We start from the raw sequence: 25,636 nt of genomic DNA, 5'->3' as shown, positions 1-25,636 counted from the left end.
CGATATATCTGTTTTATTGTTGCTTTTTAATTCTAACATGTATCAGTTCTGGGTTGGTCTCGATTGATTATTCTAATTATGAGTTATGTTTTCCTGCTTCTTTGTATGCCTGGTAATCTTTGATTGGATGTCAGAAATTTATAATTTTGCCTTATTGGATGCTGGGTATTTTTATATTCTTATAAGTATTTTTGTGCTTTGTTTTGGGATGCAACTAAGTTAGTCGGAAGCAGTTTGATCCTTGCAAGTCTTGCTTTGATGATTTGTTAGGTGGTTCCAGATCTGTTCTCAGTCTAGGGCTAATTATTCCTCACTACTGAGGCCATTCCTTCTCTGTGAGTATTCCTGGCCTTTTGAGTACCAGGCACTCTGTTCTCTAATCCTTTCAGATAGTCCTCCTCCCCTGCCCGCTTCCATAGTTCCCTCATTTGCATACACTAATCAATTTTCTGCCAAATACTTGGGTGGGGCCCTCTGCAGACTCCAGGGTTCTGTCTCTGTGTATCTCTCCTCTCTCAGGCACTCTGTTCTGTGGTCTCCAGCTGCCTTGGTCTCCCTGACTCTCAGCCCCATTTCTACAACTCAGGGAGTTGGCTGGACTCTATCTGGGTTCCCTCAAGGCAGTAGACTGGGGGAAATTGTAGGGCTCACGTCACTTGCTTCCCATCTCCCAAGAATCAGTGTTCTTCCTTGCTTGAAATCCAGTGTTTTGACAAAGATGGTTTCATATATTTTGGCTGTTTTTTGTTGTTTCAAGGAAGTGGGCAGATCTGGTTCCTGTTACTGCATCTTGGGCAGAAGTAAAGCTTTCTATATCACTCTCACTATTTGTAGCTATTTTGGGAGGAATATGAAGGACAGATACCCAAATCTTACAGATTCTGAAAATGAGCTGTGTGGTACTCTGTTGATTTTAACACAAGCCAAATTCTCAGAAGTATGTTTCTCCCTTCTTCTACTCTCCCTTCCCCAAATTGAAATATGGTTCCTCTGATGTGCATCTCTTAGATAGGGTAAGTGGCTATTTGTCCCAGAATTCAACAAATAAGACCCAGTATGGTTGCACAGGAGCCATTCATTTAGGCTGCCCTTCCTACTTCTACAATGGTGCTTGTAAACTTTGTCCTCGATGAAATAGGCTGCTGAAATGTAGCCCAGAGTCGCTCTCTAATCTTCAGGCCCAAATCTTCTTGTACTTCCTCTGCACAGACCAGCATCAACCCAGCAAGGATTTTCAGGAGAACAGCAGCCATTGCTGGGAAGGTGGGGAAGTGAGCGAATAGTGCTAATGTGCGGGTCACTGATCAAGCTATTCAGCAATCACATGAGAGGAGAACAGGAGCAAGCTGCTTTTACTTAGTTTCACTTAACAAATGTTTTTTAGTGTTTCATTTATGCCAGGCACTGTCCAGAGTGCCAGGAATACCAAAGGAATTAAGGAAAATATCAATAACTAAACCCATCCTCTTCCAACAACTCCACTTTCTTTGAGTCAAAGCTAAAGTCATTGCAGTGACCTCCATATGCAATCTGGCTCCCCATCACCTCTCTGAAATCATCTACTCTTCACCTTGTTTGTTCTGTTCCAGCTGTTCCTCAAAAATGCCATATGCATTCTTGCCTCAGGGCCTTAGCACTGGTTATTTCTTCTGCTTGGAAAGCTCTTCCTCCAGATATCTGCATATCTAACTACCTCACCTTCTTCAAGCCTTTGCTCCTCAATAACACCTACCCCACTGTCCTATTTAAAATTCTGTCTCCACTTACCTGCACCCCTATGTTCACTGCAGCGCTGTTCACAACAGCCAAGACATGGGAGCACCCTAAGTGTCCATCAACAGAGGAATGGATAAAGAAGGTGTGGCACAGATATACAATGGATATTACTCAGCCATAAAAAAGAATGAAATAAAGCCGTTTGCAGCAACATGGATAGACCTAGGGATTATCATACTAAGTGAGGTAAGTCAGACAGAGAAAGCCAAATATCATAGGATATCACTTATATGTGGAATCTAAAAAAATGATACAAATGAACTTATTTACAAAACAGAAACAGACACAGAAAGCAAACTTATGATTTTCAAAGGGGAAAGGTCGGGGGGAGGGACAAATTAGGAGTTTGGAATTAACAGATATATACTACAATATATAAAATAGATAAAAAACAAAGACCATATAGCACAAGAAATTATATTCAATACCTTATAATAACCTATAATGGAAAAGACTCTGAAAAAGAATATATATGTGCTGTACACCAGAAACTAACACAACATTGTAAATTAACTATACTTCAATTTAAAATTTTTTTAAATTAAAAAAATAAAACTCTATCTCCTCTTTCAGATTCTCAGTCTGCCTTACTTGCCCTGGTTTTCCATGGCATTTATAAACTTCTAAATTATTATAAAATATTCTTATTGTGTCTCCCCAAACTTGAATGTAAGCTCCAGGAAGGCAGGGTTTTGTCTGATATGTATCCAAGTACGCTAAACAGTACCTGGCATGTTAGTGAAGGAATAAATAATATATCCTAATCTTTAGATGCTTATAGCCAGGGAAGGAGGAGTTTCTCAGATTACTAAACTCAATATCTAGTTGCAGAGAACTATTTATGCCTGGAAGAGGTTAGTGAGCTACCAAATCCTTAAATTTGCATGTCATCAGGTACTACTGTTTTAATTTAATTGTATTTAATTTTTTCTAAATAGTTTGACTTTAAAATGTACTTCCCAATTTCTTTTGTTTGCTTGCTTTTTGTCAAAACTAGCATTTATTCTGGCCTACTAGCTCATACCTGACTTAAAAATATATGTTTCGGGCTTCCCTGGTGGCGCAGTGGTTGAGAGTCCGCCTGCCGATGCAGGGGTCACGGGTTCGTGCCCTGGTCTGGGAAGATCCCACATGCCGCGGAGCGGCTGGGCCCGTGAGCCATGGCCGCTGAGCCTGCACGTCCGGAGCCTGTGCTCCGCAACGGGAGAGGCCACAACAGTGAGAGGCCCGCGTACCGCAAAAAAAAAAAAATATATATATATATATATGGGTGTGTGTGTGTGTGTGTGTGTGTGTGTGTGTATATGTTTCTGTGTATGTGTACCTTTATCAGAAGATTCAACAACAAACATCACCTGGCTTTTCTCTAACCCCTCTCACCAGATTCCTCTCTATCAGAAGGTGGGGTGTATGGGGAGGAGTTGGGAAGGGAGCTGTAAGCTCTTTTTAATCTTTTTGCCCTAATGCGATAGAATTTTTCTGTTATTTTAGGTCTTTGGCATATTTCTTATCTTTTAGAGCTTTGATCTTCAGAGTTTTTTTTACTATGTAATCATGTTCTTATTTTTGGTAATCTATCTTAATTTTGTCTATTCCTTGTGGCCTTTGGACAAAGTCATGCATTTAGACAATTTGGCCTCGTATTACCATTCTTATATTTCCTGCATTGAAGTGTAGTTTGTTCTTAAGCTCACTTCATGACTATTAATGTCTTATGCTTTCTTTCCATCGGATGGTTCTAATGAGAGCTGTAATCCTAGTTGGATATATTTTTTTAGAAAAATATCAATAATTTTTCTAAAAAAAAGTAATAGTTTAAACATGGAAAATAGAGAAAAGCACAGATAGAATAAAATTCAACTGGAGTGTCAACATGGAGAGGGCTGTTGTTAACATTTTGTGTGCTTCTTTTTGATGTGCATTGGGGAGGGTGTTAAGAAGGAGAAATTGAGATGGCCAGGGACAGTGGGAAACTCTAACATTTATGTTTGGGGGTGCTGGTGGGGGAGAGGTACGTCAGAAAAAGAAGTTGAAGTTGATCGAAGAATGAGGTGAGGGAAAGAATCCAGGATGACTCTTAGGTTTCTGACCTGAATGGTACTGACATTTACTGACATGAGCTGAGGATGAATTGCAAGGAGTCGGTCTAGCGGGGGAGATCTAAGGGTAAACTTTTGGACAAGTTAATTTTCTTTCCTTCCAGTTTTATTGAGATATAATTGACAAATGGCACGGTAGAAGTTTAAGGTATATAGCGTAATGATTTGATTTACATACATCATGAAGTTATTATCACAATAAGTTCAGTGTACATATATCATCTCACACAGGTACGAAATAAAATAAATATATATATTGCTGCATATATAGTTTACTTTTTTCCTTTTGGCCTTAACATTCTTGGCTGATTTGCGTTGATAATATGTATAAAGAAGATAACTAATGAGAACCTGCTGTATACACAGGGAACTCTACTCAGTACTCTGTGGTGATCTAAATGGGAAGGAAATCCAAAAAAGAGTGGATATATGTATATGTATAGCTGATTCATTTTGCTGTACAGTAGAAACTAACACAACATTGTAAAGCAACTATACTCCAATACAAATTTAAACAAACAAAAAAGAATTTGGACAAATTAATCTGAGATGCCTATCAGACATGAAATGAAGATTCTGAGTAGGCAGTTGAATGTGAGTCTGGAAGTCAGGGCCAGAAGTATGAATTCGAGAGTCATCGGGATATTTATCGATAGTATTTATAGCTGTGGGACTGCAGGGTAGTGAGTGCAGGGTGGGAAGAGAAGAGGGGAGGGATGGAGACCAGGACCAGCCCATGTACGGGGACTGGAGGAAGAGATGCCAGCACCGAGAAGGCAAGCAGGGTACCTTCCCCTCCTCCTGCATCTCTCAGGGGCCTGCTTCCAGGCTGGGCTCACAGGAAGCATTCAGAAAGCATTTGCTGAAGGAAGGAACAAGTAAATTGCTGGAGAAGTAAGTGGGTATGTTGCCACACCATGCGCTTTTCCTGGCTGTGTCCAGGCCAGAGTACAGAATGATGTCTCTTGTCCACCTCAGTCACGTACTGGGATGGAAAGTTCCACACCAGGCAAGAACTCCCTGGTAGTCTTTTTTTTTTTTTTTTAAACACTTTATAAATTACATGTTTGAACTGAACTGAAGTCTTCTCTTCTTCCTTTACTTCAGTGCACATAAATAGCTTTAACTATTATTTGGCAAGTGGGGAAATGCCTGAACCAGTATGTTACCATGATACATTGGTTTGTTTTTTCATTAAAAGACACCGACCTTCATCCTTGGCAGTCCATCAAGACCATATATTTTTTAAGTGCCAACAGGAGTGAAATGACTTTGACCAATTCGAAGCAAATTGCTCTGTTTTTTTCCCCTCTTTCTGTTGAAGTAGATGCATTTAAAATTCCTCCTGAAGTACATCCAAATTACAACAGAAAACAAGGCTAAAAACTGAATATCTGAAGGAATAACTAGAGATCTTTAGATAGTTACCAACTGGTTTTTTTGGATTCAATTTTATGTAATTAACTAATGTTGTAAGATACCATTCATATCCCAATAGTGGCATTATTTTTAAAAGACCACTGCAGAGGATACAGAACTATGAACAAGATGTTTCCAATTAAGCAACAAATCATTGTCACCGTCATATGGGTAGGGCATTGCAAATTTTGGTTGTGTGAGGGTATTTGGCACCAGCAGGCTTTTGAATGGTTGGAGTTAAGTGGAGACTTAAAAAGAAAAAGTATCTCATTTAATGGCCAAAACACAGGTATGTCGTGAAAGCGTTGAGGCCTTTATGCTGCAGTGCTCATGCAGACAGCTGATGCCAGTTCTGGAAACTGGTATTAAGAGCAGTGGGATGAAACAGAGTTGATGAGTTAGAAAGGGCAGCCCATTTTCAGATTCCTTTCATAACACAGCCAGAAGGAAGCAAAGGCTGCACAAACAAATGAGAATCCCAGCTCAGAACTTGACATTTAAAATATCAAAATTATAGTTGGAAGAGATTAAAACTGCCGTCCAGTCGTGGTGTTTTTCCATTCATCTTTCCTGGTGGATGAAAATAACTATTATTTTTAAAATTCCCACTCTCTGTACCAGAAGAGTTTTGTATTAGAATGACTGAGGGCTGCAGTGAAACTTCTCACAGTGTAGGTTAAAGGAAAAGAAGTGGTAGTAGAAGGTAGATAAGCCTTCCAAACATCTTTAAAATAGACACGATCAGCCCCAGTACCCAAGAGACCTTCATCAGTGGTAAAACAAAGTCCACATCCTCCCTGAAGGTGGTCTGCCTTCAAGCACCTCAGAGAATGATATGAATATGCAGGCTTGCGTCATTTTAACTATTTCCCTGGCCATGAGAAATCATCATCACTGGATAAAAGGACCAGCGTTTGGGAGAGCTTTACACAGTCTATGTAACTAAGTCAAGGAATTTTAAAGAGGAATTTTTATAAGCCCCAAAGGGAAAAAGAGTTCCCTGTATTGCAGCAGTACAGACACTGTGTTGTGTTCCACGGTGGGGACACCAAGGATGAATTCCGTGAATTCCCTCTTTGTCTCACACATTTATACCAGTTTCTTTTTAGGAATCAGGATTTTAAAAAATTTTTATCGGAGTATAATTGCTTCACAATGTTGTATTAGCTTCTACTGCACAGCAAAATGAATCAGCCATACATATACATATATCCCCTCCCTTTTGGGTTTCCCTCCCATTTAGGACATTACAGTGCATTAAGTAGAGTTCCCTGTGCTATGCAGTATATTCCCATCAGTTGTCTATTTTATACATTGTATCAATAGTTATATATGTGTCAATCCCAATCTCCCAACTCCTCCCACCCCACCCCTTTCCCCCTTGGTATCCATACATTTGTCCTCTACATCTGTGTCTATTTCTGCTTGGCAATTAAGGTCATCGATACCATTTTCCTAGAAGGAATCAGGATTTTTAAAAGCAGAAAACATTCACTTTCTTAGACATTGCCATTAAACTTTACATAAAGTAGGAATACAGAGATAACAGCTACTGCATTGAAAAGGAACTTGTGTACTTCATCACCCTCGCGTAGTCCTGAGAGGTGGAATGCTGGAGCCAGATTCAGGGCAGACGGGGGCTTTAACAAGGAGCAGCAGTGAGGGAGCTGCCTCCTTTTAAGTCCCCAATTAAATGCCTTTCCCGTTAAGGAATGTACATTTTCTATTCTCCTTTAATCTGATTCTTTTCCTCTAACCTGGGAAAGCATCATCTTTCTCAAAGTGCACACATCACCTCTTCAGAGACTCTCTCTGCCTCTCTGTCCTTCTCTTCTGACTCAAGACACAAATACACTTCTGCTCTAGTCTATAGCAGTAGTTTGCAGTAGAATCAATGACATAAAATGATTCTTAAGGAAAAAAAGTCCATACCCTTTTTCTTCTCCTTTCCTTTGGTCTTCTTGACAGAGGAATCTTCTGAAATGCTCCAACTCACTGGGTGAGTTTGGGCAAAAGGAGAAGAGAGGAGGTGCTGGAAGGAGGTTACAAACGGACCTTTGTCTGCCTTGTCGCCCACCAGCCAGGAACGGGGAGAGGAGCGGGGGCGGGAGACAGGGCTGCGAGACCTGCCCCCAGACGCTTCCAAACCAGGCGAGTGAACCAACAGCTTCTCTACCGAAGTTTGAAATAGCTTGTCTGGACAGGAACCTCAGGGAGGCGGACTGTTAGAGCAATAAAATGTAGGACCTGAGGGATTTAAAGAGAACACAGAGCTCTTCTTCCCTTAAGAGGAGAGAGAGAGTGTGTGTGTGTGTGTGTGTGTGTGTGTGTGTGTGTGTGAGTGAGTGACAGATAAGGACAAAGAGCAGAGAGATAAGGACAGAAAGCAGAGGAGAGGGAGGGAGGTGGGAGGAAGAACGGCTACTGTGATTCAGGAAAGGCTGGCTTTGCACCTCCTCCCCTCTCACAGTTTCTTTGTGAGTTTTCACCAAGTTTTCCTCACCATCTAGATCTCTTATTTTGACATTTTGGTAGAAGGTCTATCCCATCTCACCAGCTCCTCACGCGAAGGGTCATTATCCGTCACTGGAAAGCAAAAAATAAAACGACCAAGAAAGAAATCTATTCTGTGCCTCAGAAATAAAGGCAAGAAAGGAATTTCACTGTTTTGAGCAAACTGAACTGGAGTTGTAGCATCTGTTAACTATCCTTTAGTTGTTGTTTTAATTCCATCTGGAGCAGAGTCCCAGGAGTTAGAAAGATGATAACAGAGCAAGATTATCTAGATGGAGAACAGGGGGTAATCCTGGTTGTATTAACGAGGGCATGGTGGTGAAGGAGAGGTGATAACTTCGGGGATTACAGTGGTTTCCTGCGGCTGGAATGGGGGCTGGGGGGTGGGGGTGGGAGGAGATAAAACAGAGGAAGAGAAAGGCAAGTTGATGAAGTACCTCACATGCTGTGCTAAAAACTGTGGATTTATCCTGAAGGTCAATGGAAAGATCATGAAAACCATCCTTTCTAGGATGAACCCACTGACTGCAGTGTCAAAGGAGGACGGTGTGGGAGGGAAGAGTCTAGAGGCAGGGAGGAGGGTAACCCAGAAGAGAAGATGGTCAGGAAGCAAAACTGAAAAGATGTGGTGACCAGTTGGATTTTCTTTTCTTTTCTTTTTGTCTGTGCCCCGCAGCACGTGGGATCTTCATTCCCCGACCAGGGATTGAACATGTGCCCCCTGTATTGGAAGCGCAGAGTCTTAACCACTGGACCATCAGGGAAGTCTCCGCAGTTGGATCTTTATGTTTAGGGTACGGGTAGTTGAGAAAAGGGGAGATTCTGTTAACTTTCGAAGGTTTGGACCTTTGGATGGATGATGCCGTTACTCATCTCGGAAAAAGAATAAAAAAGAAGAGTAGTTTCGGGTGGAGCAGGAGTGGAGAGAGGAGGGTGGTTAGTCTGTGAACGTGGAATTACTTGAAGGAGCCCTGGGTGTAACTGGGGATGTTTAGTAGGCGGTTGGCTAAATGGACTTGGAGCTCAGAAAAGAAATACGAGCTAGAAAATCAGAGTTTATCCGCTACTCAACTAACCATCAACTAAGTAAGTGATCGAGTTATTCAACTAAATAATAGTTGAAGCCATGGCTGTCCCAGTTAAAGAAGCTGAGCCTGTACTCTGGGTGCCAGGCAATTCACACGTCTGAACTCGTTAACTCTTCCTTATGACCCCATGAAGTCGGTCCGCGTATTGGCCCCACTTTATAAGAGGGGACACGTCAGAGATGTCAGGGAACCTGCCCAGGATCACACACACACAGCCTGCAGCCTGCAGGTTCTGAGTCTAGTGCCCACGCGCTACCCCACGTGCCGGGAATGGACTCCGAGCGAGAAGAGAACTGGGCTGAGGTCAGAATCACAGGGGCCACTGGCGTTAAGGGATGAGCAGAGAATGGGAGTGGTAGAAGAATTCGGAGGGTTGGCATGGAAGTCAAAGGAAGACGTTTCCAGAAGGGAGGTGAGTGGAAGGACCTGCTTACAGCTGTTCTAGGGAAGCCATGTGTACACACCCTGGGATGGAGGAGCACACAGCCAAGTGAAGACCTGCAAAACCAGACTCAGTCAGCAGCCTGAGAGAGCTCGAATCTCCAAGCTCCACTTCACTGAGGCTGGAGCAAGTGGCATGGGATCCAAGAAACAGGTGCGAGACGTGTGTGCAGTTGACTGCACATTCCCTTGGCATGTTTATAAATACGTTCCCTGTGATGCTTACTACAGAAAGCTTATGCCACAGAGATGGTTAGTTTATTTGTATGACTTAAATGTGTAGAAGTAGGTGAGTATGAGGAAGAAAGTGGAAACTGTTCAGGCCTCAGTCCATCTGAAGAGCTGTCCATCTCGATTACCCAGTGCTGACCTAGCCCAGAAGTGCAGTGCCAACACATACTGACTTTCCTCTTCCTCTTATTTCCCTGTTCATCTAACGCTTCTTTATTTCCCTGATTACATTGCTCATTTTGTTTCCTTGTATTTAATGCATAGTTGTTCAAAATAGTTGATTCCCTTTTATAGTCAGCAATATCCAAATCCATACAGTAGGCCTGGCATTGTGTTTCTTGCAGGCCTGCTTCAGGGTGTTACTGTCCATTGCCTCCAGATCATGTTCCTAGTCACTCAGGAAAGATTTCCCCTCAAAACCCCATTTGCATCTGGGCTTTCTAGTCCTTTTTTATGTCTCAAACATTTACTGATCACTGGCTGGACTCCCATCATTTCTAGGGAGAATTATTGAACACTGTTAAACTAGAAACATCTGTAACTCTTCAACCTGATGTCCATGGCACAGAGTTGCCCATTTGGGAAGCAGTTGAGTTGCAAACCAAGGCCTGCAATTAGAGAGGTTGCCCTTGAGACTTTTTTTCCCCTAATATTGCAATATTTATTTATTTATTTGACTGTGCTGGGTCTTAGTTGCAGCATGCGGGATCTTTCAGTTGCGGCATGTGGGATCTTTAGTTGTGGCATGTGGGATCTTTTAGTTGCAGCATCTGGGATCTTTAGTTGCGGCATGTGTGGAACTAGTTCCCTTACCAGGGATCGAGCCCAGGCCCCCTGCATTGGGAACGTAGAGTCTTAACCACTGGACCACCAGGGAAGTCCCGCCCTTGAGACTTTTAATTTGGGGCTCAAATTTTTAAAAATCTGAAACCAGTATTTGTTTTCTTGTATATGGAAACTTAAGGCATTTTGTTTTATTTTGTTTTTTCCTGATGGCCTGTTACTGAGACCTCTTGTTGAGACCTGGTTTATGTTGCTCTGGAGACCATCTGTCTCTTTGAGACAAGCTCTGGAGCTTCCCAGAGTAAACTTCTCATGTGAGGTGGGTAAGCCCCCAAATTAATGACAGAGCCAATTCATGATATAGAACTTAAGCAGCTATGTTAAAAGTATGGGCATTAAATTTGAAAAGCGAGCTGATTAGTATTTCCTAAAAAACAAGCAAACAAATGATAACAACAACAAAATCCTTCCAATCAGAAGAAGTCTCAGGAGATGTCTTAGGTATAAATAATTGTACACAGTGGACATCTTAAGCTTGTGAAAAAATGAGAACACACATAAACTCTTCCCCTGATTTCCACCTGAGAGCTTATGCATGTGCCCTGATTTAGAATCTGCTGCTTCTCTGTTCCCTAATTGACCCCTTTCTCCTGTTTCCTTCAGGCTTAAATCCTGGAGTTGCTGAGGGTAGGGTGTGGAGAGAAGCAGCAGCGGTTTCAACCTTCGCAGGCTCCTCCCAGGAGAGAAGGAGGACCTGTTTTATGTGAGTATCCTTAACAAAAGGAGTTTCAAAATAATGACGCTAATGGAAAACTAATTCACAGTATGTTTGTTGCAATAATAATGAGCTACAGACAAAATCGCCTTTTAGAATGTCTTTAAAATCTTCCATCCGTTAAAAAGAAGAAGTTAACCTGTTTTATTAACTTATTTTTGAACTCAGTACAAGAATATTCTTTTTGATTAAAACTATTTAAAGTTTCCCTTAAGATTTCCTCTGAACCTGGAACATTTGTGCTGAGAATGGTTTTTGCAACTGGGTTGAAGAAGGTAACCTCTGTTACCCAAACTTAGTTAGCTTTCTGCCTTTGCAGTGACACTTAGGAAAACTTACTCCACCAAGGAGCCTCCAGTGAAGCCCTTGAGGAGACAGCATTATTAATCACCAAGGGGCTGTCACCTACGATGTCAAGCAGATGCTGCTGCAGCTGTAGGAAGGGACCTGCTTCCCAGAGGCCCTCGTACTGGAATTAGGATGCACTTGGGAACTGGCAGGATGCCAGACAGGCAGCCGTGGCTGTAACGGGGCTCATGGCGGGGATCTTCTTGCTCAGAAACTTTTCATCAGAAGAGCAAACACATGGCCTCCTTTACCTGGACACGGACAGTAAGTCACACTGGGGACCTGGGACTTGTTCACAGCATTGGCATGTAGAGGTCGTGAGCACCCTGACAAACCTGATCTTTATTTTTTTGTTTTGTTTTTTGTTTTGAACATACTAACTTTTTATTCAGTTTGTGTCACAATAATGATAGTAATCTAATAGTGAAATAGTTTGATACAATAGCAATCAACGTTTAAAGTATTTTATGTTTTAAAGTATGGCTCAAGGAACACCCATTGCTTAAATGCACTTAGACATAACAAGACAATATTTTTCTATTGGCATCATTGACACCTATGAACAAAAGCCTAATAGATAGATAAAGGTTTAACCTTCCTTTTCTTTGGTGGCTGTTGAGAGACTTTAAAAGAACAGATAACTCATTTCAACAGGAATCTGCTACTGATATTAACCTCTACATAATCCCTAGCTAAGACGTGGAATGCCAAAAACAAACTTTTGTTAGCTTGACCCTCCTCCACCCCCTAACAATACAAGTTATCCCTAAACCCATGTTTTTATTTTAGATGTATTGATCTTCTAGTATAAAGCTTGGCCTTTTATTATTATTTTTTTAAATATTTATTTATTTATTGGCTGTGTTGGGTCTTAGCTGTGGCACATGGGATCCTTTGTTGTGGCACATGGGCTTCTCTCTAGTTGTGGCACATGGCTCCAGAGCATGTGGGCTCTGTAGTTGCGGCACTTGGGTTCCCTAGTTGTGATGCACGGGCTCAGTAGTTGCAGCACGCGGGCTTAGTTGGCCCCCAGCATGTGGGATCTTAGTTCCCCGACCAGGGATCGAACCCGTGTCCTCTGTATTGGAAAGCGTATTCTTAACCACTGGACCGCCAGGGAAGTCCCAAGACTTGGCCTTTTAAATACCAAATGCAATCAGTGGCCAACAACATGACTCCTGGAGAGTGAGAAGAAAGCAGAACGGAGAAATTTCTTTGAATTGTTTGGTGACTTTTAGCAAATTTAAAGAGGTCAGTAAATCCTGAGGCTTGGAGCTAAACCTACTGGTAAATAGTTAATTACATTTCTTAGACACTACAGTCTTTATCTTATGATGAACCTGACCTTTAAATATCATAGAAATAAAGTCAGAAAAAATGGACCTCCAGAGAGAACTGAATCTAGGAGAACTGTCCAGTTTTAGGAGCCCATGGACTATTTAGAATAAATGTTAACATGAAAATAAATTTTGGCAGGAAAAGAGGCCAAGAAGGAAGGGAACTTGAAAATAAGGCCTTTGGTTTCCTGGCAGTCTAAAAGAGGCATTGGACTGACAGTAAACGGAATCATAGCCCAGATCACAACGATAATTTTGCGATTTGTTGGAAACAACCTACTTATCAAACCGAGAAAGATGGAAAGATTGATTAAGTGTGCCAGCGTGTGTTCTTTGTAGACTCCAAGTGCCTGTCGAAGCTTCCTAGGTACAAGCCTCTGGTTGGTCGGTAATGATAACAATAACAGTATTGACAGTAGTAATAATAATGTCATTGCCAAGTGTGCCAAACATTTTAGAAATGTGGGCTTATTTGACCCAAGCAACATTATTTCATGAGGTAATTTTTCAGATAGGGGAACTGAGGCCCCAAAAGATTAGGCAGCTTGGCCAAGATCACCAAGCTGGTAAGTAGTGGAGCTGAAACTGGAAAGAAGACAACAATAGGCTGTTAGCCCGTTGTCTCAGTGAGTAGTAGAAGGAGTGGAATGAGAGATAAGAGAGTCTAAAACAACAGTATGACTCAAAAAGGCTGCAGCCCACAACCTGAGTATAAACGAACCACACATCCCCTCTAGGACTCAGAGCCTTACTTCTTGTACCCCCTTAGTCTATGTTCTATTAACCTGGCTTGAGACCATTCTTCCTTGGATGCTTATAAACTTGAATCAGCTAAACAGTTTCCTACAAAGTCAGATATGGAAAATTGCCAAAATGTCCATCCTTTGGATAGAGTTTCTAAGTGGTTATAATTCTAGGAGTAAAATGATAGTGCCAGACACTCAGTAAACATTTGTTGAATGAATGAATGAGTTAATAAATGAATGCGTGAGAGGATAAGATACTTGGGTAGATGGTAGGTTGTTGGGAGTTATTCAGCATTCAGTAATAATTTATTGAGTGTCTACTGTGTACTGTGATTGATGTTTAGTGTCAGTGAGGACCAGCTCAGCAGCAAGCCACCACTGTTTTCTCAAAGTGCAGGCTACAAAACCGTACTATAAATCCTTAGTTTTCTCCCTTGTACAATAAAAGGTTTAACTGACGGTTTTTATGGTACCTTCGATTTCCCACTTTCTGTGAGCATATGACTCTCAATATATTTTTAAAAATAAACTAATTTCAGAATAGTTTTAGATTTATAGTTGCTAACAATACAGAAACTTCAATATACCTATACCTATATCTCTATTATTTAACATCTTACATTCATGTGATATATTTGTTGCAATTAATGAATTGGCATTGATAAATTGTTATTAACTAAAGCCCATACCTTATTCATTTTTTCTTGTTTTTTTTTTCCTAATGTCCTTGCTCTGGACACCACATTGCATTTACTGTCAAGTCTCCTTAGGGTCCTCTGGGCTGTGACCATTTCTTAGACTTACCTTGTTTTTGATGACCTTGACAACTTTTGAGGAGTACTCGTTAGGTGTTTTGTAGAACGTCCCTCAATTGAGATTTGTCTAGTATTTATCTTGTGATTAGACTTGGGTTGTGTGTTTTGGGGAAGAAGGCCACAGAGGTGAAGTTCCATCTTCATCACATTATATCATGGGCACTTACTGGGAACGGACTCATAACAGTGGATGTTGACCTTGATCCTGGCTGTGGCAGTGTGTGTCAGGTTTCTCCACTGCAAAGTTGGTTGTCTTCTCCCCACCGCATGCCACATCCTTTGGAAGGAAGTCAGCCTGTACAGCCCACACCCGAGGAGTAAGGATATGGTCCACCTCCTTGAGTATCTGCGAACAGTTTTCGGAATTCTTCTGCACATGAGATGTGTCTATTCTCCCTCATTTATTCATATCAGTATGAACTCATGGATATTTTATTTTATACTTTGGATTATAATCCAATAGTACCTTCTTTTTTTTTTTTTTTTTTTTTGGCTGGCTGTTTGGCTTGTGGGATCTTCGTTCCCCGACCAGGGATTGAACCCATGCCCTCGGCAGTGAAAGAGTGGAGTCGTAAGCACTGGACTTTCAGGGAAGTCCCTCCAATAGCACTTTAAAAATGTTATTTTGTTGCTCAAATTGTTCCAGCCTTGGCTGTTGGGAGTCCTTTTAGTTTTCTCCTGTGTCCTTTTGATATAAACCGTCATCAGGTGTTAGTTTTTTTCCCCCAACATTTTCTTACTTTCTGACACTACAAGAAGCTCCAAGCTCATCTTGTATATTTCCTGTCCCAGTCCTAGAATCAGCCATGTCCTCAAGGAATGCTGGTTCCTTTTATTGGAGAATGGATTGGAAACGCAGACCCAGGCACTAGATGGACTCACTGCCTCTGGAGTGTCATAACTTCTGGGCCCTCTCTGCTGATGGAGCTGGGAAATATAGGTGCATATAGTAATCTATGTGCACACATCTGTAGGTATTTCTCTATGTAACCATTGTATTTATATCAAGCTACACATGAGTTTATATTGACGTGTCCAACTCTAATCTGTTTCTAGATGAACTGTTCTGACCTTCTCCCCTTGCTGATGGGTAACCTCCCTCTCCTGTCCCCACCATCTGCCACTCATTTAGTTGTTCTGTTCCAGCATTTGTGTACAGCAGTGTCAGAATTGTTAACCCGTATCCTGCAATAAATAATTTTATCAACTAGGACACGGTGCTTACGTGCAGTGTCTTTTGCCCTCAGTTTTATAGGCTCCATTAACAAAGTTGCTCAGGTCAGCACCTTTCCCTCTACCCCAGGCTCCAGTGAGGTTGTTTTGTGCATTTGTAATACAGTTAGATTGTTCTATCACATTCTGCATTCCATCCTGCGATACCCCAACCTCTTAACTATACTTTTTTTATCATGCATGCATTAAGGATCAGTCTTCATGCTGTAAAGGTCTATGGGTTTTGACAAATCCATAGTGTTAACTATCCACTATTACATTATGATACAGAATAGTCTCACTGCCCTAAAATACCTCCTGGACTTCACCTAATCTGTCCTCCCCCACCTGGAACTCTGGCAGTTATTGATCTTTTTACCATTTCTATAGTTTTACCTTTTTCAGGCTATAATATAATTGGAAACATATAGAATGTAGCCTGTATAGACTGGCTTCTTTCACTTAGCAATAAGTGTTTGAGTCATTCACGTGTTTTTAGAGTTCAATAGTTTATTTCTTTTTATCACTGAATAATTTTCCATGATACTGATATACCACAGTTTGTTCATCCTTTTACCTGTTGAAGGACATCTTTGTTGCTTACAGTTTTTACAGTTATAAATAAAGGTGCTATAAAGGTTTATGTGCAGGTTTTATGTTGACATACGTTTTTGAATTTTTTGATCAATGTCTTTTTAACATTTTTCAGGTTGATTGTAATTGTTGATTTGTAATTATCTAGCTTTTATATGACTTCTCAAATATAGCTATTTAAAAAATAATTTTCACATAATAAGTCTGTTCAGAATCAGGTACCATTTTTTATAAAAGTATAAACAATGAACCTGTAAGTGTTTTATGGAATAAGAGAACTCTAACTATAGGGCATTTTAGAAGTATTTACATTTAATATTCTTTGAAATATGAGCAGACATGTGGTCTGCCAAGGCCATTTCTTTTACACTGCAGGGAAATTTATAGGTGTTAAATTAGCTGCAAAGTTGTTCCTTTATTGCTCTGTCACTAATAAAACATGTTAAAAATTGCATATTTGGAAATCCAAATAGAAGCATTTGCAAGTTGAAGTTCCCTTTGTGTATATACATATCAGATAGGACACAGGAAATGCCAAGAAATAGTAAGCTATGGAAATATTTTCCCTGGATATTTCATCTCTAAATACATGATATGTTTTTACATATATTATAATCCTGTTAAAACATCACTTACTGTTTCATAGGATGTGGGCATGTACTAGAGTGGGAGGCAAATATAGCCACTAAAATTAGCCTAAAACATGATAACAATTCTACCAAAAGAAAGCCTTTCTATAACACTGTCTTCTGTCCTTGGCAAGTTAGTCTTTGCTTTTATCACTAATATTCCAAACGAGGCTCCTTTGAGGATGAAGTAGCAAAAATTGTCCCCACATTGTTACCACCTTACAGAACTTTCACTGCATTTTCCCACAGAATCCGAGTGACTTGTGCTGATTGGACCAGCAAGGCTGAAGTGTAAAATATCCTGCATCAGGAAAGCTTCAGCAGTGTATGCTGGGCTTCCCTGGTGGCTCAGTGGTTAAGAACTCCCCTGCCAATCCAGGGGACACAGGTCCGAGCTCTGGTCCAGAAAGATCCCACATGCAGCGGAGCAACTAAGCCCGTGTGCCACAACTCCTGAGCCTGCACTCTAGAGCCCGCGAGCCACAACTGCTGAGCCCACCTGCCACAACTACTGAAGCCCGTGTGCCTAGAGCCTGTGCTCCGCTACAAGAGAAGCCACTGCAATGAGAAGCCTGTACACCACAATGAAGAGTAACCCCTGCTCGCCGCAACTAGAGAAAAGCCCACGCGCAGCAACAAAACACCCAACGCGGCCAAACAGATTAATTAATTTTCAAAAGAAACAGTGTATGCTATGTTTTATTTTGTGTCTTAAGTTACTCAATGTAAAATATTTCAGAAAATGGGGAAGACCAAGTATCAGTGAGAATGAGAGGCTTAAGACTATCATACTTGTTCAGTGTGTTTCTCTTCTCCGTAGAAATTAGAGGCTTTTTAGTGTCAGAAAATTAATGAGTCCAAACTATGTTGGCAAATGCTGGGATTTTCTTCCCTGACCTAAAAGTTTCAGAGATTTCTCCAGTAGGAGCCTGACTTGCTCAGAGGTGAGGACTGGCTTCCCAAGAAGCTCGGGGGGTGGGGTGGTTAGGGCTTTAATTCAGTGGAAGAAATTCATGAGAGGATTCTTGGGAGTTTGATTTTCTCTGAAGCAGAGCATACCTTATGATCCATTTGATGGGGGCTTTTATAGGTAGACTATGCCCCTTTAATATACAAAATTATAACAGGGAAAAATCTTCCACCTCTCTTTCACAAAAAAAATATGTTTGTTTCTTTTATTTTTTAGCTGGAGAAACAGCAAGACGGAACAAGACATTGAGCCCCTAGATCTTCTTGCCTTGTTCCCGGAATACTCTCAATTATGCCAGTACAGGTGAGTTGATATACAGGTCTCTGGGGAAAGGACATTTACAGAGATTGTTCTTCCCTGTATCCCCCTGATGTGCCAAACTAAACTTACCAAGGATCCTCCAGGAGGAGAGGGATCGACACTCTGTCCCCTTCCCTTCTGAGATTCAGCTTTCTAAGGGCTGAGATAGCCCTGATGGAGGGTCCCTGGTAGCGAATAAACATTAAACTTCCCCCAGGAAAAAAGAGGGAGTCTGAGTCAGGAGCTTAGGCTCAACACCAGAGCCTAGAGATCTGTAGGGGAACAGCGTGTTCTAGATAACAGTGTGCAGCTGTGTTTAGAAACCCAGTTATACCCGGGCACCTTGGCACAGTGGTCGTGTTTGTGGAACAGTGGCTGACTGTGTGAGTATAAATCCAATAAGCCTTAGGAGTCTGTGTCCTCAGGGCCACTCTGCTGCCTGCACAGTGTTCTGAAGCAGAAAGGACATCCTCACAGCAGGACAGGGGCTCACTGGAGCCTGTCAGAATCAGTTTTCAACAGGGACACTATGTAGAAGTGATTAAAATCAGAACTTTTTAAATTGAAGTACAGTTGATTTACAATGCTGTGTTAGTTTCTGGTGTACAGCAAAGTGATTCAGATATATATATATATTTTTTTTTTCATATCCTTTTCCATTATGGTTTATTACAAGATATTGAATATAGTTACCTGTGCTATACAGTAGGACCTTGTTGTTTATCTATTTTATATATAGTAGTTTGTATATGCTAGTCCCAAATCCCTACTTTATACCCCACCTTGGTAACCATAATTTTGTTTTCTTTTTTTTAATCTATTTTATTGAAGTATGGTTGATTTACAATGTTGTGTTAATTTCTGCTGTGCAGCAAAGTGATTCAGTTATACATATTTATGCATTCTTTTTCATATTCTTTTCCATTATGGTTTATCACAGGATATTGAGTATAGTTCCCTGTGCTGTACAGTAGGACCTTGCTGTTTATCCATCCTATATGTACTAGTTTGCATCTGCTAATCCAAAACTCCTAATTTATCCCTCCCCACACTTTGGTAACCATAAGTTTGTTTTCTATGTTTGTGAGTCTGCTTCTGTTTTGTAAATAAGTTCACTTGTATCATATTTTAGATTCCACATATAAATGATACCATATGATATTTGTCTTTCTCTGTCTGACTTACTTCACTTAGTATGATAATCTCCAGATCCATCCATGTTGCTACAAATGGCATTATTTCATTCTTTTTTATAACTGAGTGGTATTCCATTGTACATACACTACATCTTCTTTATCCATTCATCTGTAAATGGACATTTAGGTTGTTTCCATGTCTTGGCTATTGTAAATAGTGCTGCAGTGAACATTGGGATGCAGTTTTTTTTGAATTATAGTTTTGTTTGGATATATGCCCAGGAGGGGGATTGCTGGAACATATGGTAGTTCTATTTGTAGTTTTTTAAGGAACCTCCATACTGTTCTCCATAGTGGCTGCACCAATTTACATTCCCACCAACAGTGTAGGAGGGTTCCCTTTTCACTACACCCTCTCCAGCATTTATTATTTGTAGACTTTTTATGATAGCCATTCTGATTGGTGTGAGATGATACCTCATTGTAGTTTTGATTTGCGAGATATTGAGCATCTTTTCATATGCCTATTGGCCATCCATATGTCTTCTTTGGAGAAAAATCTATTTAGGTCTTCTGCCCATTTTTTGATTGGGTTGTTTGTTTTTTAATTGTTAAGTTATATGAGCTCTTTGTATATTTTGGAAATTAATCCTTTGTCGGTTGCATTGTTTGCAAATATTTTCTCCCAGTCCGTAGGTTGTCTTTTCACTTTGTTTATGGTTTCCTTTACTGTGAAAAAGCTTGTAAGTTTGATTAGGTCCCATTTGTTTATTTTTGCTTATATCTATTGCCTTAGGAGACTGAGCTTAGAAAACATTTGGTATGATTTATGTCAGAGAATGTTTTGCCTATGTTCTTTTCTAGGAGTTTTATGGTATCCTGTCTTATATTTAAGTCTTTAAGCCATTGTCAGTTTATTTTTATGCATGGTTTGGGGGAGCATTCTAACTTCATTGATTTACATGAGGCTGTCCAGCTTTCCCAATGCCACTTGCTGAAGAGACTGTCTTTTCTCCAGTGTATATTCTTGCCTCCTTTGTTAAGATTAACTGACCATAGGTGTGTGGGTTTATTTCTGGGATCTCTACTCTGTTCCATTGATCCATATGTGTGTTTTTGTGCCAGTACCATGGTGTTTTTGTAAAATCAGGACTTTTTATAGACTGATCAGTTCCTTCCCCCTGGAACTTTGAAACAAGACTACTCCCTTTGGACTAAGTTCCCAGGTTCCTGGACAATTTGGGGAATGAAGAGTCCTAAAGAGAGAGATACTGAATTACCTACAATGTAGAGGGATGGAGGCTTAAGCAAATACTTGGAAAAATAGAGAGATGCCCAAGTTTTGAATCCAAAACCAGTGGAGATCATACAGATTAATACACCATTCATTGGGACTCACCAAGAGCTCAGGTGTTTGCCAAACTTGTTTAACTACTGAAAAAAATTTCTTTTAAACTAAGAATCCTGAAGGACTAGATTGCAAGGAACACTGGTTGGAAAATGCTTCTCGAATGGCAGAATTTTAGATACTGAATCATAACAAAGGAGCAGTCAGTTTGGGGCAGGGGCTCTTTCCTGGTACCTGCCCTTATGATTGCTTGACTGTCTCAGGGTAGACTAGCCCCACAGGTCTGTGGCACTAATCACAATGTTCTAATAACTCCAACCCAAGGAGGGCAGAGGAGAGGGTGCTGAGCTGAGATCACAGCCTTCTCCTTGGCTCTGTCCATCCATCCTTGGCCTTTGAATAATAACCCCCTGCAATCACTTGTCGGCACTGGGTATAGGGATTTTCGTCCATTTTACTATATATCCTCAGTGCCTAGACTCTCCCTGGCCCAGTTTAAATGTTCAATAACTATGTGTTAAACATTGAACTTCTGGCCTTCTCTGTCCTGGCAAAGTTACTAGAAACCTAACACATTGTTTCCTTTGCATAGTTTGTGCCTTGCACTGCAGGTCAGATCCTTGTGAAGGTTCAGGAAGTGTGAGAGTAGCAGTGACTGGGAAATCCTGACTGGGTTTGGTAGGCCCAGTCCTCAGCAACACATGGAAAATAATGTTTGATTTGTCAGTCAGATGAAACCCATATCTACCCAAGTCAGACCAACCTGGCATGGCGGGGGCAGGGGTGCAATGAAGCCATTTCAAGCTCTACCAGCTGAATCACTATCCCCCCAACCCTGCGTTGCCCCGTCTAAGGATGACTGGCAGTGTGTTTAACAAGCTGTATGGCAACGTAAGTTTTATAAACAGATGTATATAAATAAATCATTATGTAAGTAAAAACCTAAAATATTCCCTTTTGGGGACTTCCCTGGCGGTCCAGTGGTTAAGACTTCACTTTTCAATGCAGGGGGTTGCAGGTTTGATCCTTGGTTGGGGAGCTAAGATCCCACATGCCTTGGGGCCCAAAAACTAAAACATAAAACAAGCAATATTGTTACAAGTTCAATAAAGACTTTAAAAATGGTCCACATCAAAAAATCTTTAAAAAAAAATTCCGTTTTTATTCTCTCAACTAAACTAAACTCATTCTGAAGCTGCTAACTCTGTGGTATAAATTAAAATGGTCATCCAATCATTCTAAATATTTCTAAATCGTTATTGATGTTTAGAAATTACTGGGTGGTCTTATGTTTGATAAGCTCTCATGAAGCTGGACGCTGCCCGTCTCTAAGCTATGATTCTGCAGAGGAAACGAGCTCTCCCGATGCCTTCCCTGTGAACTTGATGGTCATTAGACCTGGGGCCAGGCATGGCTGCAGTGGGAGAGTGACCAGGCGGGCTGTCCCTCATGTTCTGGATGCTGGCGCATCTCACAGAGCCCGTACCTGGAGGGCCTTTGCTTCCACCCTCACCTACAGCACTGCCCCAGCCAGCCTGTCCCTCCACTTCTGCCCCCCTGGGCCCCTCCTGAGGTCAGAAAGGGACTGCGTCCGCTCTGCTACCACCTTGGCCTGCTCGGCTCATGCACCAGCGTCCAGGTGCACCCGTCCCAAGTCCCATTGCCACCTGCTCGGTGGCCACTGGATGATGTCATTCGGTGATGCGTGGTCTAACCTCAGCTGTTTACCAGCCTTCAGGACTGTAGTTCTGTGTGATAACCTGCAGGAACACCATGCCAGTGCATGCAGGCTGAATATCAACCCTGGCCCCGTCCCTTCTGAGTGGTTCAGAGAGTCCCGAAGTCTTATGCATGTGTTAGGGCTAGGCCGCAAACCCTCCCCTTCTGTCTCACAGTACCTACCATTTCCTCCTCTGTCTCTCACCTCCGTACAGTGGCTCCCACGTTGATTTGTTGATTCCTGGAACCATCCCTCAGGTAGTATTGCCCTTTGGGTGCTCTGTCTCTGAGCTGAAGCAGAAGGCCCCTCCACTGGCCGGATGGGCCCACAGTTGTCAGGCTGAGCTGCCTTATTCTCTTCGTGACTTGCTCCTCACTGCACCCTGAGTCTCTGAAACCATACCAGACAGTAACCCTAGCATCTACCCCGGCAGCTGACTGTTGCCCACACAGCTCACCATCTTCTGGATTAAGCCTGTACGTTTTCCCCCAGTTTTAATGAGAAATAATTGACGTACAGCACTGTATAAAGTTAAGGTGTTCAGCGTAATGGTTTGACATACATATATTGTGAAAAGCTTATCACAATAAGTTTAGTAAACATTACATCTCATATAGATAAAGAAGTTTCTCTTCTTTGTTTTTTTTTTAGAAGTTTTTCTTCTTGTGATGAGATCTCTTAGGATCTACCCTCTTAACTTTCAAATATACCATACAGCAGTGTTAACTGTCGTCACCCTGATGTATGTCACATCCCCAGGGCTTATTTATCTTATAAATGGAAGTTTGCACCTTTGACCAATCTTATTCCATCCCCTGCTCCTGCTGCCTTTGGTACTTTGGTAACCACAAATCTGATCTCTTTTTCTATGCCGTTTTTCTTTTCAAGATTCCACATGTAAGTGAGATCATACAGTACTTGTCCTTCCCTGTCTGACTTATTTCACTTAGCACAATGCCTTCAAGTTCTATCCACATTTTGCAAACGGCAGGATTTTCTTCTTTCTTATGGCTGATTATTCCATTGTACGTATATACCAAAACTTCTTTATTCCTTCATCTTTCAGTGGTCACCTCAGTTGTTTCCACGTTTTGGCTATTGTAAATAATGATGCTATGAACATAGGGGTACAGATATTTCTTCAACATAGTGTTTTCGTTCCCTTCGGATATATACCCAGAAGTGGAATTGCTGGATCGTATGGTAGTTCCATTTTTAAGGAACTATAATAATTGGATTATTTGGGGTTTTTTTGCTGTTGAGTTGTATGAGTTCTCTATATATTTTAGATATTAACCCCCTATCAGGTGTATGATTTGCAAATGTTTTTTCCCATTCTGTGGGTTGTCATTTCATTTTCTTGATTATTAATTTTGTTGTGCAGCCTAAATATTTTGACACTCTTTCTACTCTGGGTTATTTTTTCCCCAATAGCTTGGTAGCTTAAGAAGAGGTCTTTAATCCCCAATGGGTTAAGGACGTTTTGCTCAACACACGTGGGCATCAGAAGCAGCCATTTGAGTGGGACCAAGGCATGAATACTGAAAACTCCATAGGTGACCTGGATGTTCATCCAGGGTGAACACCAGGCTTCCCTGGTGGCGCAGTGGTTGAGAATCCGCCTGCCAATGCAAGGGATATGGGTTCGAGCCCTGGTCCAGGAAGATCCCACATGCTGCAGAGCAACTAAGCCCCTGTGTCACAGCTACTGAGCCAGCGCGCCTAGAGCCTGCGAGCCACAACTACTGAAGCCCGCGTGCCTAGAGCCCGTGCTCCGCAACAAGAGAAGCCACCGCAATGCGAAGCCTGTGCACCTCAACGAAGAGTAGCCCCTGCTCGCTGCAACTAGAGAAAGCCCGTGCACAGCAACGAGGCCCCAGTGCAGCCAAAAATAAATAAGATAAATAAACAAACAAACAAAAAACGTCTAAGAGAAGAGCCCTTAGCTTAGGGGCTCTGTTTGGGTCCAAAGCACGTACTCAGTTGTCCCCTCCATTTGTAGGCCCAGTGCTAGATGTACCGACATGCCTCAATCGGATTGATTCTTCGGAAATTCGTGGTTGGTTGTTATCTGGGCCTCCTGCCACTCTGTAAACCACCCCTATGGACAGTGATGCACAATTTCCTTTAGGTTAATTCCGTAAGTTGCATTTCAAAAAGAAAAAAAGACTTGACATCACAAGGAAACCACTTTTAGTTGCTTCATTTCCTGGAGCCTACAGCTTTTTTTTTTTTTTTTTTGGTACAGCTGGCAAAATGCCTGGGACAAGATGTATTCAATTCTAGTCAAAGCAGAGCTATGTCCGGAGAAACAGACGGCCCACCTAAGGTGAAAAAAATTACTTTCTTGGCAGGCAAGCCAGGGTGATTTATTCACCTCTTCCTCTAGGAAGGCAGGAATGTGTGCAGGCAAAATAAATACAACATGTTACAAGCACATTCCACAGATGAACAGAATAATTGGTGCTGAACCAGGCAGTGGGAGATATCCTCCTGCGTCCAGACAGGCTCAGGGAACTTGTCACACACGCATGAAAGTGCCCCCAGAACTGGAAAATCACTCCATCGGGGAGGTAATAAGAATCAGGACGTAAGTGAAGAGACCCATCGTAACCCTCTCTGAGAGCCCGTGATGACACGCTGAGAATATCAGGGACAGGTATAGGCTCAGAAAAATGACTGGCTATACACAAAGCAGTAAGAATCGTATTGTGCTCCATCTAAAGAAACCCTGTCTGGGGTTAATGAGGTAGACAGGTAATCCGCATTTGTTTAGAAAAGGGGCGATACGGCCTCAGAATTTGTTGCTGATTATCTAATACTTTTCCTGGTGGTTACTCGTGTTCAGATCACCTGGAAAGTACATCCCACTCAGAAGGCTTTTCCGATACCTGATGAAACACCCCCTAAGTGTTTCCGCTCTTTTGTTCTGAATCTGCATTCAACAAGTAACATTCTGATTATGAATTTGGTCTCCCAGTTACCTTGATAACGGGCGGGATTGAGGAAACAAGTTTGGAGGTCACTGGAAAGGCTTATTATATACTTGTTACAAATAAGTGAATTTGTGTTTTGTTTGCTATATCAATCTTTTGAAGGTGTAGTTAGCACAGGTTAGTCCTGCAACCTACATGCCTGCCAGGACAGGCAAAATCCACTCTTTGGACCTGCACAGCTGAGTGCCAGAACCCGGAATCTCTGGCCATTGCTCCATATGCAGTCTTGTGAGGCTCCACCCACACAGCCCAGGGTCTGTGCCTCTCTTTAAATTCAGCATAAACCATCCCCCATAGTCACCTCCCTACCGCTTCTTTAAAATTAGCAGAGGGTAATTCTAAATTATCTTCTCTGCAAT

General features: G+C 41.6%; 2 long non-coding RNA genes across 2 annotated transcripts in view; both read left to right on the top strand.

Annotated features, from left to right (window-relative positions):
- The first annotated feature begins 1,847 nt into the window (after window positions 1-1,847).
- Window positions 1,848-9,471, top strand: LOC309823864. Its single transcript, XR_014296878.1, has 3 exons — window positions 1,848-1,962; window positions 8,485-8,602; window positions 9,333-9,471. It is a non-coding gene; the product is annotated as an uncharacterized lncRNA (long non-coding RNA).
- Window positions 9,472-17,993: 8,522 nt separating this feature from the next.
- LOC309824624 overlaps window positions 17,994-25,636 on the top strand; it is a 71,438-nt gene continuing 63,795 nt past the window's right edge. The window contains exon 1 of the long non-coding RNA XR_014296952.1: window positions 17,994-18,080. This is a non-coding gene — a long non-coding RNA (uncharacterized lncRNA). The remainder of the gene's footprint in view (window positions 18,081-25,636) is intronic.

This window comes from Grampus griseus (assembly GCF_964374135.1).
Source record: "Grampus griseus genome assembly, chromosome: 6".
NCBI classification, from domain to species: Eukaryota; Metazoa; Chordata; class Mammalia; order Artiodactyla; family Delphinidae; genus Grampus; species Grampus griseus.
The sequence above is the reverse complement of the archived record's forward strand: the minus strand, read 5'-3'. Positions and strand labels throughout refer to the sequence as shown.